At 37.1% G+C, this 14,263-nt stretch overlaps 2 protein-coding genes across 3 annotated transcripts in view; one reads left to right on the forward strand and one right to left on the reverse strand.

Annotated features, from left to right (window-relative positions):
- LOC127968445 (neurofascin-like) overlaps nucleotides 1–6,849 on the reverse strand; it is a 76,005-nt gene extending 69,156 nt beyond the window's left edge. The window contains exon 1 of one of the 2 annotated variants that reach the window (XM_052569681.1): nucleotides 6,724–6,849. The gene's annotated coding sequence lies outside the window, so the exon portion shown is untranslated. The remainder of the gene's footprint in view (nucleotides 1–6,723) is intronic. The other variant, XM_052569671.1, reaches the window with a different exon arrangement.
- A 3,611-nt stretch (nucleotides 6,850–10,460) lies between these two features.
- LOC127968446 (phosphatidylinositol 4-phosphate 3-kinase C2 domain-containing subunit beta) overlaps nucleotides 10,461–14,263 on the forward strand; it is a 45,552-nt gene continuing 41,749 nt past the window's right edge. Inside the window, exons 1-2 of the mRNA XM_052569686.1 lie at nucleotides 10,461–10,513; nucleotides 10,659–11,052. The gene's annotated coding sequence lies outside the window, so the exon portion shown is untranslated. The remainder of the gene's footprint in view (nucleotides 10,514–10,658; nucleotides 11,053–14,263) is intronic.

Raw genomic sequence — 14,263 nt, forward strand, 5'->3', positions numbered from 1 at the left:
CCAAACAAAACCAAACACAAAATAAAGCCCAGGCCTGGTCCTCTCTCGTCCTTCACTGTCGTCGCTCCTCTTTTGTATCCTTCCAATCTCCTCCATGGGACTCGAGGCCGGTGAGTGGAGCAGGTGTCACTCATTTCCCAATCACTTCACCGGGCTCGCTCCGTTCCCACGGCTCTTGGCCCCGCCCCACTCGTCACAGTGATGAAATGCTACATTTAGCCAAATATGCTCTGATGAAGAAGTCCATCTGATGCCTTGTAAGATGAGGCCATGTACAGTTTCAGCAAATGTTGATTTTTGAATGAACTATAACTTTAATGTAATCTCTTTATGCTTTTTTAAACAGATTATATTATAGAGTAAACATAATACAGGCACAATACAGATTTACTTAGTTGTATGTGCCTTCAACAAAGGTTCGCAAATACTCCTACTGCTCCCACTGTCTAGTTAATAGTTAGCTTTTTCAGCTAACATTTACCATCGAGTCCCCAGCATTCTGTGACTCTGGTGCCTCAAACATCTGTCATTCAATGAGTTTTAACAAAACAAATCCCCAAGGAGTTCAATGGTTCTGCACTAAAGAAAAGGCATCCTCTGTTACAAGATTTCCTCCTTTCAGCCATAAACAATACTGCAAATCAAACAAGAAGGTACACATTAAAAGGTATATTCTAACCCTTTTCAACATCAAAGGTATATTATTCTAACCCTTTTCAACATCATATTTATTATGTACAATGTAAAACCTGTGTCAACATGTGATTGAAGGAGCCTCTCTGATTTCTTAGGTTTGTTTGATAGCTAAAGAAAGAAGCATCCAACTCTTTAAAATGACTCAAAGTGATAGTCAATTGAAGCCTTTTTTATTCAGACTCTTTTCAAATAAAAGTGTCTGTTCATTTAAAGTATATTTAACTCAGCTTCTATTAAATGTTGATAAAAGGTGTGATTGCATTGTTTACTTTTGACTTTTGATAGTATCGTTCAAGAAAGTGGTTATGGTTCATTGTCCAGTTTAGATATTTATAATGAATGGAGACTTTGCCAAGCTGGTCTAGCTACTTTAGTTAAAAAAAAAAAAGTCAACCGAAAGGTATTTATGTATATATCTGTATATATATTAGTGCTGGGTGCTATTAATTGCATCCAAAATAGAAGTTTTTGTTTACATAATAAATGTGTGTGTACTGTGTTTATTTATTATGTATATATGTAATACACACACATGCATGCATACATTTAAGAAAAATATGTTATGTTTATATATTAAATATATGTATATACATTATGCATTATAAATTATATGAATATAAATATAAATTATTAAATAAATAATTATTAAATCAATATAGTCTAAATAATATATATACTCAGTACAGGAACATTTATTATATAAACAAAAATCTTTATTTTGGATGCAATTAATCGTTTAAACGCATATTAAGTAGGCGTGTATGTGTGTGTGTGTGTGTGTTTAAAAAAGTTAAACAAATCTTCTGATTACATCACATGAGCCACACACACACACACACAAACACACACACTTCATCATTTGTCTCATCACTAATTGCCATGGACAATATTTTATGTACTTTCAATGCTTAATTTATGTGTTTAATCTATTAGTAGCAATTCCTTTGGGAAAACACTTTCCCTGATGAATACGAATGACCCTCTGCTTCAGAAGCCTGTGCAGGTGCAGGGCTGCTGGCTTCACAGAGCCAGTGGCCTCCCTGCAGATGTAGGGCCCCATGTGTGCCCTGCTAAAAGTCACCGAGAGAGACATCACAGATACAAAAAGAAGTAAAAGCCAGCGATGACTGTTACAGACAGTTCCCATAGTGCCTATAATGCTTGAATGCTTTGAAACAAGAAGAATAAGGATGCAAATATACAATGCACTGCAAATGCTTTGATGTTGCACATCAAAAACACAATCATAACTCACAGAGGTCATTGTTGGTGAGGCAGAGGTGAGCTCTACTATAGATCAAACAGAGCATCTGAAACAGCACGTAAAGTGAAGGTGTGGCGGTTATGAAAACACAATCTCTCATTCATTGATTTTGTTGGATAGTTAGCTACTGGGCCTTGATAAAATATTCAGAGTGCATCAGACCGGAAGGGCTTCGTATGGAAACAGGAGTGAGTCATGCAGTGAGATGCATGAGTAACTTCATGTTCTCTTTAGTGATATTAACAGAGAATCTCTGCTGTCGCATTAAAATTATGTGTGATGGTGGCAGGGAGCAGACCACGAACAATATAAATTTCAATAACAATATTATATCAGTCTACCTATCAGCTGCTCTCATTATTTACAATATTTATTAAATTTAATACATATCCAATTTAAACCATTTAAAATAATTTTGTGTGTGTGACCCTGGATGTCTTAAAAAGTAGCACAGGTATATTTGTAGCAATAGCAAAAAAATACATTAAATGGGTCAAAACCTAATTTGGACAGATTTAAATATATAAATCTAAATTTTTCAAAAAAACTGACCATTATGTTTTTGTGGTCCAGGGTCACATATGATGACACATATTTTTAAATATTCAATTTTTCAATTAAAATAATTATTTATAAAATATAAAAATACTCAAATGAAAAGATGAAAAGATAAGATAATATATTAAAATACAACTTACATTTTCCATATACACAAACACACATACAAACCCATTACCTTGGTCACATAAATTGCTCACAAAATTATTTTTTGTGGACCATAGGCCAGAAACACGCTTCAAGTTCGATGAAACTGAAATAATATCTTGACCTCACAAGCCACTTCCATGTAAAGTGCAATGATTTCACTTGGCAAAATAATGTAAAGTCTTAAATTATCTTAATTTGGTGGCCTAGCAATTACTGACATATGCCATTTATAACCTTAACATATAACCCATCATTTACAACAATTAATTATTAACCTCAATTTGTGTAAATGTGCCCAGCAAGGCCTCTTTACTCATTGCTGGGATAAAGCTGCGTCTCCGCAAACAAACAAAAAAATCAATGTAGATGCAGCTAGTAATGCGTCCTGCTTGTTTTAGGCCAGTCTGAAATCCATAACTATCAACTGCCTTGACTCAGCTGAATCCGGACGAAGAGCACATTATGGGCTATAACAATCTTCCATTAGCGGTCCATTCAAGCAAACAGATTCAAGGCCCTGGAGCAGTCTGCTAAAACATACTGCTCTAAAATACAAGCAAATGTTTCAGCTGACCCCATTGTTTCAGTCTCATTTTTCTTGTCCTCCCTGAAGAGGACACAGAGCCAGGCAGAGATCAAAAACTAGAATGAATGCCCAGCCTGACTCCATCTTCTTTCAGTCTCTCCTTTCCCTCCAGCGTGCAACAGTTCTAATCGGCACCGGGCCAGACTCACCTTCTAGACGCACCTCTTGCCCCCTCACTGGAGAAAGAGGCTATTGCAGAGCTAAAAATAGAACCTCTGGAAACAAAACCTTGAGAAGTAAAAGGTAAGCATCCCATTGCAGAGTAGGAACCCTGAGAGTAGGTGAATATGAGCTGTGGAGGAGGGGAAAAATGGGAATGCTAGTGGATGAAATTAAATTACGCACCATATATCATCTCTTTGACCTTATTTCATTGCAGTCATTAAAGATGTATCACTATTATGCAGCAAGTCATTCAATCTTCCTAAATAACTTCATTAATCTTCTGTGTATGCATCTTTAATTAATACTTGACAGCTAAGTGGAGTTGTTTACATAAATCTGACAAGAAAACGTGAGCTTCTCCCCATCTAAATGTTCTTTTAAGTTGCAGAAGGTGCTGAGAGAGAATCGCAGGTTTCTCTAATGCTGTTTAAATTGCATGCTCAGTGGGAGTATCCACAGGGTTGAGCCTCAACTAACATGTTGCCAAGTAAAAGGATTTCTCAAAATTCGCCATATGGCAGAAAATACCTCTATAGGTGGTGAGGGGGGTGTGCAGGTAAAAGCACGTGGTCATGTTATTTGTGAATACATTTATTTTTTTCATTTTATTTTTTACAAAACTATAGAATGCACTTATATATAACTGCCTATTAAACACTAAAAGTGTTATTTAAACTACAAAATGTACATGTTTCCTGGGAATTAAATCGCATCAATCAAAGCTAGCAACAGAAAACGAGTGGAATATCAGCATCTAGTGGTGTGGTGAGGTCACTGCGACTTACAGAGAATGGACGTTGAATAAGAAGTGGAGTTGGGTTTGAAGCAGTTGAGCTATACATATATGTATACAGCCATTCATAATATTCTTTCGAAACATATATGCACTTATATTATATTTGATGTTTGCACAATTAGCTCTGTTACTTCCTTTTTAATACTGTATAGCTGGTTTGAAACTCTACAAAGTGCTATAAAAATAAAGGTGACTTGATTACATTTATAACTTTAACTTCCATTCACTTTTTTAGATGTAGGCTACCAGATCATGTTGCCAGTTAAAATGCAAGATGTACTGTTTGCTCTGATAAATCCAAGATTTAATCTGACACTGTTCTCATTAAACTACTCTTTAGAATTTCCTAATCGGGTTAGAACATTTTTTGTTGGGCTGCCGGTGGTTATCGAATTTCACTAACTGCTAAGCACTATGAAATACCTCCATGAATGATTGCAACACAATATGACAAAGACCGCTGAATGGGAGATGACATGCACATCTCTGGATCATTCAGAGCATATGTGTCCAACTCAGTGGGAATATGGGCCCAGGCCAGGTCACATGGCCATAGATACCATCTGATGTGGGCAGTTTGCATCTTTAATTCATGATGGAAGAAAAAAAAGTGTTAGGTTGGTGGACTAATTCAGCTGCTCTGAGTTTCCCAAAGCAGCATTCAAAGATTATAAATGGAAACCTTTTCCCTGTAGTAGATCCATATATATGAATATGAAAACTTAAGTCAAGGATCAAACAGAATTGTACACATTCAAAACTATGCAAGAGGAGTACCTGATTGATACTCAGATATATTATACTTTATACTTATATTGGATAGGGTTGTGCTTAGAATCGAAGGCGATTTTCATGCGCATCTAGTCAGTAAAGGCGCTCCTAGTATATTTCCAGCACGTGCATTCAGATCAGGATTGCCAGGTTTTCAAAACAAAGCCTGCTCAGTTGCTTCTCAAAACTAGTCCAAAACTAGGTTTCCAGGGGGTTCTCCGATAAAAAATTGCGTCCCGGGGTAAAATACAAGTTTTTTGGCAGAGTTGCCTTGGTAAAATTCGCATTTTAGGGGCTAACGTTAAATATCAGATTATTGGATTTGGGGTCCCTTGACCTGTGGACATGAAAAAACAACCGCAGACTTGGCAACACTGTTGGACTTTAGTTCACTGACAATCTACACAAAATCGAATTCAAAATCGCAGTCGATTCATTGCCGATTTTGAGTATATTGTCCGTGAACAAGGGCTCTGTGTATTAAATGCCGCTCCGCCTGAACCAGTGTTGCCAAGTCTGCGGTTGTTTTTCATGTCCGTGGGTCGAAGCGACCCCATTCCCAATAACGTGATATTTAGCCCCTAAAATGTGAATTTTACCAAGGCAACTCTGCCAAAAAACGTGTATTTTAACCCCAGGACGCAATTTTTATCAGGGAACCTCCTGGAAACGCGATTGGGCTAGTTTTTGACTAGTTTTGAGAAGCAACTGGGCAGACTTTGTTGTGAAAACCTGTCAACCCTGATCTGAACGCAAGTGCTGGAAATATACTAATTACAGGAGTGCCTTTACTGATGAGATGCGCATGAAAATCGCATTCGATTTTCTGCACAGCCCTAAATTGGATAGGTTTTATTTTAAGTATGATGATGATAAAGCATTAGACAGACAGACAGATTAGATAGATAGGTAGATATATATATATATATATATATATATATATATATATATATATATATATATATATAGATAGATAGATAGATAGATAGATAGATAGATAGATAGATAGATAGATAGATAGATAGATGTTGTACATTTATGGCCTCCAAGTTTTCATCCTACCATTAAAGCCAATATAAATCTTATATATATATATATATATATATATATATATATATATATATATATATATAATATGCAAGTGTTAGTGTATAATGTTTATTGACAATTTTCGGATTATTTGCTATCTTAACCAACTTGTTTTATCCACGCAGGCAAAACTAACCTTCTTAAAACCTGTGAATTATATTACAATGTAATATTTACCCTCTAACGTGGCCTGAAGGTTCCTCGTGTAATAAAACGCAGCAGCAAATGTTTGTCCTGTTCTCACGATATCCTTGGGTAGGGGCGATGACACTTTCACTTCCTACAGCATCCTTGGCCAACATTCGGCCTCAAAAACAACTAACTTGACAGCCTCGAAAAGCCCAAGTTTATTTACCTAAACATAGCTGGTGACATTAAATGAGGCTGCGTTTATATTTCTCTAGCGTTTCGTTAGATATTGCCGGCATCTTCAGGCTGTGATGCTTTGCGCAGAGCAGCAGGAAGAAGACCGCATCAGTCAGTGATGCGCAGAGAAGCTGAAGCACGCGGGATGCGCGAGGATTACTGAAGCAGCAACGGCCGTATTTAAGAAACACAAATCTAGCCTGCTTTTATCTCCTGTGGAACAAGGCCAGCTACTTTTAATGTGTTACCCCTGACAACGCTTTGATAGCATCGCTCTCTTACCTGTGTCGCTGTAGATTTGGCCACATATAATGCAGAGATTCTCTAATGCGGTAATATCCGTCTGTGCTGTGCGACCCTCTCAGAGCGCGCGCTCACTTCCCACGCTCGCTCCTGTGGGCGCGCCCCCGATTCCAGCAGGACAGGTGTTCCCATCGTCTGCGTTAGAGCTGCACGTCACACGAAGCGTCAATTTAATACCACGTGATTATTGTATATATTAAGAATAGATAAACGTGACCCTGGTCCACAAAACCAGTCATAACCCCCCCCCCCCCCCCATTTTATTTATTTATTGGGATTTATACATTATCTGAAAGCTGACTAAACAAGATTTTCATTGATGTATGGTTTGTTAGTATAGCATACTGGACTGAAATACAACTATTGGTAAATATGAAATCTGAGGGTGCAAATATTGAGAAAAACGACTTTACAATTGTCCAAATGAAGCTCTTAGCAATGCATATTACTAATCACAAATTAAGTTTTTATATATTTACGGTAGGAAATTGACAAAAATATTATTGAAACTTGATCTTTACTTAATATACTAATGATATTGCATAAAAGAAAAATCGATTATTTCGATGTGTTATTGACTATCATTACAAATTTCCTCGCGCTATGACTGGTTTTGTGGTCCATGGTCACTGGTCACACTGAAAGCTAAAAACAAATTTAATGTAAAGCCACAAGAAATGATTACAGGCTGCTTTATTTTTATAATAATATTTTCACAGGATTAATCAAATACATCTTAAAATTTTACATTGCATATAAACATAAATGCACCACATTGTTATAGTTTACTATTAAATCTTTCAACGATTTTCTTTAAGAAAGTGACTTTTTATTCAGCAAATAATTGCAATTCTTCAAACTGTTCAAAGATGACTGCAAAGACTTTACATTGTTTAAAAAATAATAATAATACATAAATCAATCAAATCAATTAGCCTAAATCTTGTTCTTATACCCTATATATATATAAAGAGAGAGAGAGAGAGAGAGAGAGAGATAGCAGATAAATGAAGCCTTGATGAGCATAAGAGATTAATTATTGCTGACCCCAAACTTACATATAGCATTAATGTTATTTACTAAAAAAAATTGATTATACATAACAATATCTGTATAATGATAGGCTGAGACATACTCTTTTTTTTATCAATGGACTTCTGTTTGAACACACAACACTCTTTGATAGGGAACTTTACATCATCCATTACAATATAGTGACACACTGGCCCAGTTTAACATCACAGAAGTAGCCTACATGAACAGAGCCACACAAACTATTCCCAATTAAGAGTATCATAAACATCAGAAATGCACACACATCAACAAATAGACACAGTATGGCAACTCATAGACATTATCTGCTAATGGACTTTTACACATAAACACTTTTTAGCTACAGAAATTATTATAATAAGCAGTGTTCAATATTAAAACTGCATGCAGTATTAAATTTAAAAATGCACCTAGAAGAGCGAGAAGTAATCAGAGAAAATCTGTGGGACAAAAATAGTTATTTAAAATAAAACAATTTGCTATAAATGATATTCCAGAGGCCGTACAACTGTGGAGCTTCAAAATAATAATAATAATAATAATAATAATAATAATAATAATAATATTAATAATAATAATAATAATAATAATAATAATACACACAGCTTACAGACCAATAATATTTTAAAATTATGCTGAAAAATGTCTCTGAGAAGTTTGCCTATGAAAAAATACACTGAAAGCAGCTGGGAAATCTAATCTTGTATGCAGTCTGCAGTTTGTTTCAGGCCCCTCAGCTTGCAGAAGTCAATCCTGCATACTAAACCTTGAAGACAAAGGCCCGCACTGCTATTCCCACATTATATACAGATTTGCCATGCACTGACAGACTTCACAATGTGATGTTGGGAATACAAAGTTAAACTGCTCAGTGCCTTACTTTCAAGGATTCAATGTAGCTTATGCCAAGCAATGGTACACAATGTACAGGTCAAATTTGCCTGCAGTTACTGTTGTGTGTGCAGGAACCATACATAGATTGTATAAAAACAGGCACAAACACATATGCTGCCTCTGGTGGTCACAAACAGCATTACATTAAGCCTAAAACTCACTACGTCATGCTAAATTTGCTTACTAATAGTACATGGTCTTTAGAACATCTACCATGATACCACGATAACACCATGTTGTCCAACAATGAGAACATTTAAATGACATGTTTTAGTCAAAATTCACTTAAAGGGGTCATATGATGCGATTTAAATTTGTCCTTTCTCTTTGGAATGTTACAAGCTCTTGGTGCATAAAGAAGATATGTAAAGTTGCAAAGACTAACGTCTCAAATCCAAAGAGATATTCTTCATAAAAGTTAAGAGTCAACCACTCCTACCTAAAACAGCTCATTCTAACATACCCCCACATGTCTGTACATCATAATGTAGAAAGATTTGCGTAACATCCCCTGCCCAAATGTTCAAATATGTGTTTTGTTGTGAAAGCGAAACTACTTTGTTTGGCCTTCCAAAAGAGGACACAACTAGAAATCAGTGGTTAAGTTGTATTTACAACACTGTTCAACCTAAATATTCAGATGTGTGCAGAGCATTTAACAGAGGAAAAAGACTGTTTCCTGAACCAGTAGCCTACAATGAGTCTGGGGTACAAAGACTGTTTCTATGAAGCTGGGCAGTTCCAACTTTGCAAGGATAATCTGGCGCTTCTGACTCCCAGCCTGTAAGTATGTTTACATATTTAAAGTATTTGCCAATGATGATTCATACACGTGTTTTGAGCAGAGTAGCACTTGTTGTTTGTCGTTACTCTGATAATAAAGACATGGTTTTATGTTTACGCACTGCGATATGCAACACAATGCTAAAAAGATAGTATTATAAGTCATTATAATCAAATTATATGTTTGAAATTTGTGATTCAGAGAAGGCAGAACAAATCTAACTTTTTACAGCATTCAATGCAGAGATGGAAGTCGATTAACATTGCATTATAAATATATATTTTTTTACTTTAAAAATATCCAAGATGGTTTGAAGAACACAGATAAACCATATATTGTCACAACTGTTTACTGAGTTGATGTTTCATCAGGTAAATTGTCTCTATTTGCATTTTATTCAGCTAGGGATTTCCTGGAACATCATAAGTTCTATGAGTCCCACTCGTGGAGTTTCTGGGCAAGGGCGCCCTCTGGCTAAGAGTATGAATGAAACAGGATTTAATTTTGTACTCAATAATCCTCACATACCCATATATTGGGTAAAAATAAGAAAAACAACACCTTTCTCTAAAGAACCTAGAAGTAAACCTCCACATACGTTTTTCTCCAGTGTAGAGAATTGTACAAGAGTTGTTTTTTTTCTCTCAGTTGGTTTTTATGAAAAAAAAAAAAAAAATACTGGAACGGATTTTTCTATCATAATAGTGATATTAGTATATTATTGGTATATTCTGGCAACAAACGGTTTACTAAATTGTGAAACTTGATTGGTAAACGGTTTGCCATAATATACCCTGACCAAACTACCATCTCCTCCATTGTGAAATAACATAAAACCAAAAACGAGCAATTCTGGCTCCACCTATCCTGTCAGGGTGGCAGCTCTTATACGGTTGCTTTGTGACAGGAGCAGTAATCGAGAACACCTGGTGGCGGAATTAGGAAATCCTGCGAAGGCGGAGCAGTCCGTGGCATTCGAAGTGTGCGCACTTAACTTTGGACACAGCTTACCTGTAGGGATTTCTTCATTTTGTCTATGTATGTTTGAAGTAGGCCTCATATTGTGCTTTTGTGTATATATGTAGCTTTATGTAGGACTAGCTACATGTCATGGCAACATATTGAAGTTGATATATTTGTATTATTAAATATATAGTCATGTTCTCTTTTTACAACTTTGAAGGAAAAGTTTTACGTACCACTGCAGTGTTTGATGTCAAGCGTCATGATGGGATGCAATTACCCGTATTTGCCACTAGAGTCTGCTATTGTTCTTCTTAACCCAAATCCTCTGGCTTTACACATCCAAAGAGAACTGGCTGAGCTTTGAACTGAAGCCGAAATCCACAGCGCAAGTCGGTCAGATAAACAGAAGAGAGAGAGAGAGAGAGAGAGAGGGAAGGAAAGAGCGTGTGTCTCGTATGGATGAACAGAGGCGCGCTCTTGATTTGGCCCTGATCTTCTGCTAGTGGACACCGGAAACGGCTGCCTGATCACCGTCTATCAAAGAACAACGATTGAGCCTGAGAATAAACGAAAAGGACTATGACACAGGCGCTCAAAAGGCCGTGCACACGGTATGTGATACGCTCTTTCCTTCACTATAACAGAAAGCGCTGAGAACGCTTCGTGTTTACGACCAGCTGTTTTTGCTCGGTGCCTGGATTTTTCTAAAATCTTTGTGTTCGATTGAGGTTCTCCCGAGCTGAAAACGAAACACTCTCGCGCTGCTCTAAATCTAACATTGGTGGCCGAAACATTCAGAGAGGCTTTTTGACCGCCACGGTTTTGCTCACGTTTCGCCTGTTTCTATTTTAAAATGACTGGCTAGATATCTACTTGACAAGTTTGGGCTCTTGAACTCAAACAGATCTGTATTTAAAAGAGACGTTTGTATGATAGGACACTTTGAGCCATATACGGATGAAATGAGTGTCAAAACAGAGGAAATATTTTAATTTTAATCTTTTAATCTAAGACTTTTAATCTTTTTAATTTTATTTTTGAATGATTCAAAATTTATAAACTATATGAGGTGAAAGTGCTGTAAACAGAAACGAAGCATGGTGGTGTCTGTTGCTATGCAATGATATTGCATGCTTCTTTTGATCGAATCCTATTTTTTAATGAATGCTAAATAAATGATATTGCATGTTATTTTTTTAGATGGTTTAAAAATGTTTATATATATACACTTCAGTCATTTAGAATCTAAAACCCAAGACAAATGTAATAAAATAAGTCTTCTTAAATTACATTATTTATAGTGTTATTAAAATTCATATAGGCTATCATTTAATAATAATCCTTAAAACTCAGATCTTTCCAAAAGAACCATGCATTTTTACACTCAAAAACAAATGAAGCAGACTGTTTTTTTTTTTTTTTGATAATGCATACAGTATCACAAGCTGCATGCTGCATCTCCTCAAGCTTCAATTTATTCAGGACTTAACAGTGTTTTAAAGTAAAATATTTGCATTAATTATAGTGACTCACAAGGAGGTTCATGCAGCTGGAAGCACAGGAAAGAGAGAAGTTTAGACTGCCATACACTGTTTAGAAACATAAAAGTGCATATATATGACACAATAACCACAATTTGGGTTTAGACTCTGCAAACCTGTTTCAAGATTCTGCTTCTTTCTGAATCACCAGGACGCTGAACTAAACTAATGTTTTGTAGTGCTTTGTGACTAAGAAAGAAAATGTTATTCATCTTCTTTGATTAAAACCTTGTTTTCTTCCAGGTTTAGTTCCTTGTTTGTTTGATGCATGATCCCAGTTTTGTATTTCAGTCTGCATTCTTTATTTCAGCATGGCAATCTGGAATTGGCCTCAGTCATTCTACCTGTTTCAGGTCTTTCAGTGTGCAAAATATCACATTGTATTTCTGAAACCACCCATGCACATTAGACCTGTCGGACAGGGTAAAAACAAAAGCGACAATTAATGTTTTATCAGCACCAAAATCTCCTCAAACCACGTAGAACCAGGTAGAAGTGTGGTGTCTGAACTCTAAAGACATTCTTGGCTAGGTGCCGCCTTCGCAACAGGTCAGAGGTGCCATGCGTTTGGTTGAGTCACCTTCCTGTGGGATTTGAGGTTTCTGCGTTTGGCCTCATCCTCTCTGTTCTCTGTTTTTCTAAATCGGAAGTCTGGTGCTAACAGTTAGTTTTTACTTGAAGTTTGTTTAGTGTTTGTCAAATGTCAATGCTGATTTTCTTTCCGACTTTCCCACTGCATTGCTCAGAGGCTGAATGTTACCTCACTGGCTAAATGTGGGCCTGCTCACCACCATCTGCCTGACAGATCACAGTAGAGAGTCGGCTAGTCTGGAGGTCTTTGAACTGATATTAGGGTTGGAACGCCACAGGAAGAGAGGCGTATTGATGATGGAAGACCTCAGCATACGGCGCAAAAGCCCTGATCAGCTGGAACTAGCATAAGCGATCACCCTGGGCATGGAGGGAGCCGTGTGATATATTTGTTGTTGGGTGGGTGTGTTGGGGGAGGGGTGTATACGGGGGGACAGGGATGACAGCGCTCTCTTTGTCTTTGGCTCTTCAAGCCGTGTGAACGTGTCTGAGTCGGCTCTGCCTCACGTGACGTGGCTGCCCTCACTCCTCCCTGTCCTTTGTTCGGCCAATCTGGGAGCCACCCCTGATTGAATGGGATTATATCCCAGCATGGGTTTCATTCCGGGGGCCTGTATCTGGCTGGCCTGGGGTCCCTGTGGAACAATGCAGATCCACCCTCTTTGCCACCCCTCCTGTCTTAGTGCACCCCTCCGGCCAAAGCTCAGCCGTGAGGCTCTGCATAGGAAGCCAACGGGAGGTCGGTGCTCCTGGGAATGGAGGACGGCCTTAGAAAGGCAGTTCAGAAGGAGTTGCATTTATATTTGTACAGTCCATCTGTTGATTCCTGAGATCGGTGTTTACAAACACATCTGTTTTTTGGAAGTGTTTTTGCACAAGATTGTTTATGTGCGTAGCTGTCCCGAAGCTGACTCTAACACCATGTCCTAAGAAGGCGTATTTGTCTATAATAACCTCAAGTTTTGTTCTGAACATTCATATCCGCAACAAACGTTGAGCAATAGACCATTTTATTTGACGCTTAGTTTGTATTTCAACTGCAACTAAAAAAAGAATATAATTGACTAGTTAAGGGTTGCTTGAACTACTAGTTAATAAATTAGACTTAAAAAGAAGCCCCTAATAATTTGGTTGAATTGTTGAATAAAGTTATTTTTGTTTTCTTGACATACAAAAGGTGTTTTCACAACTTCATAAAATTAAGGTTGAACCACTGATGTCACATATGGACTGTTTTAATGATGTCCTTACTACCTTTCTGGGCCTTGAACATGTCAGTTACTTTGCTGTTGATGTAGGGTCAGAAAGCTCTCAGATTTCATCAAACATATTTTAATTTGTATTCTGAAGATGAACGAAGGTCATACGTGTTTTTAGAACGTCATGAGGGTGAGTAGACTAATTAATGACAATTTTTATTTTGGGGTGAACCATCCCTTTAATGTATATGTAACATCATATTAATTCTGACTGGCTGTGATAGTGAGGCATCAAACGGGATTTCACTTTTAATGTGGAAAGCCAGACTTCCTGTAAACGCATCACATCAAACCTGTTTTGAATGTTGTATGTGCTGAGTCCTTTCTGTTTACACTGATCTCCATATGTACACATGTTCAGCCAGGCAGAAACTAAACCAGTGACTGGATGAGTTGCTGATGGAAGCCTAAAACACAGTCAGGTTTATGCG

Source organism: Carassius gibelio, chromosome B11 (assembly GCF_023724105.1).
Source record: "Carassius gibelio isolate Cgi1373 ecotype wild population from Czech Republic chromosome B11, carGib1.2-hapl.c, whole genome shotgun sequence".
Taxonomy (NCBI): Eukaryota; Metazoa; Chordata; class Actinopteri; order Cypriniformes; family Cyprinidae; genus Carassius; species Carassius gibelio.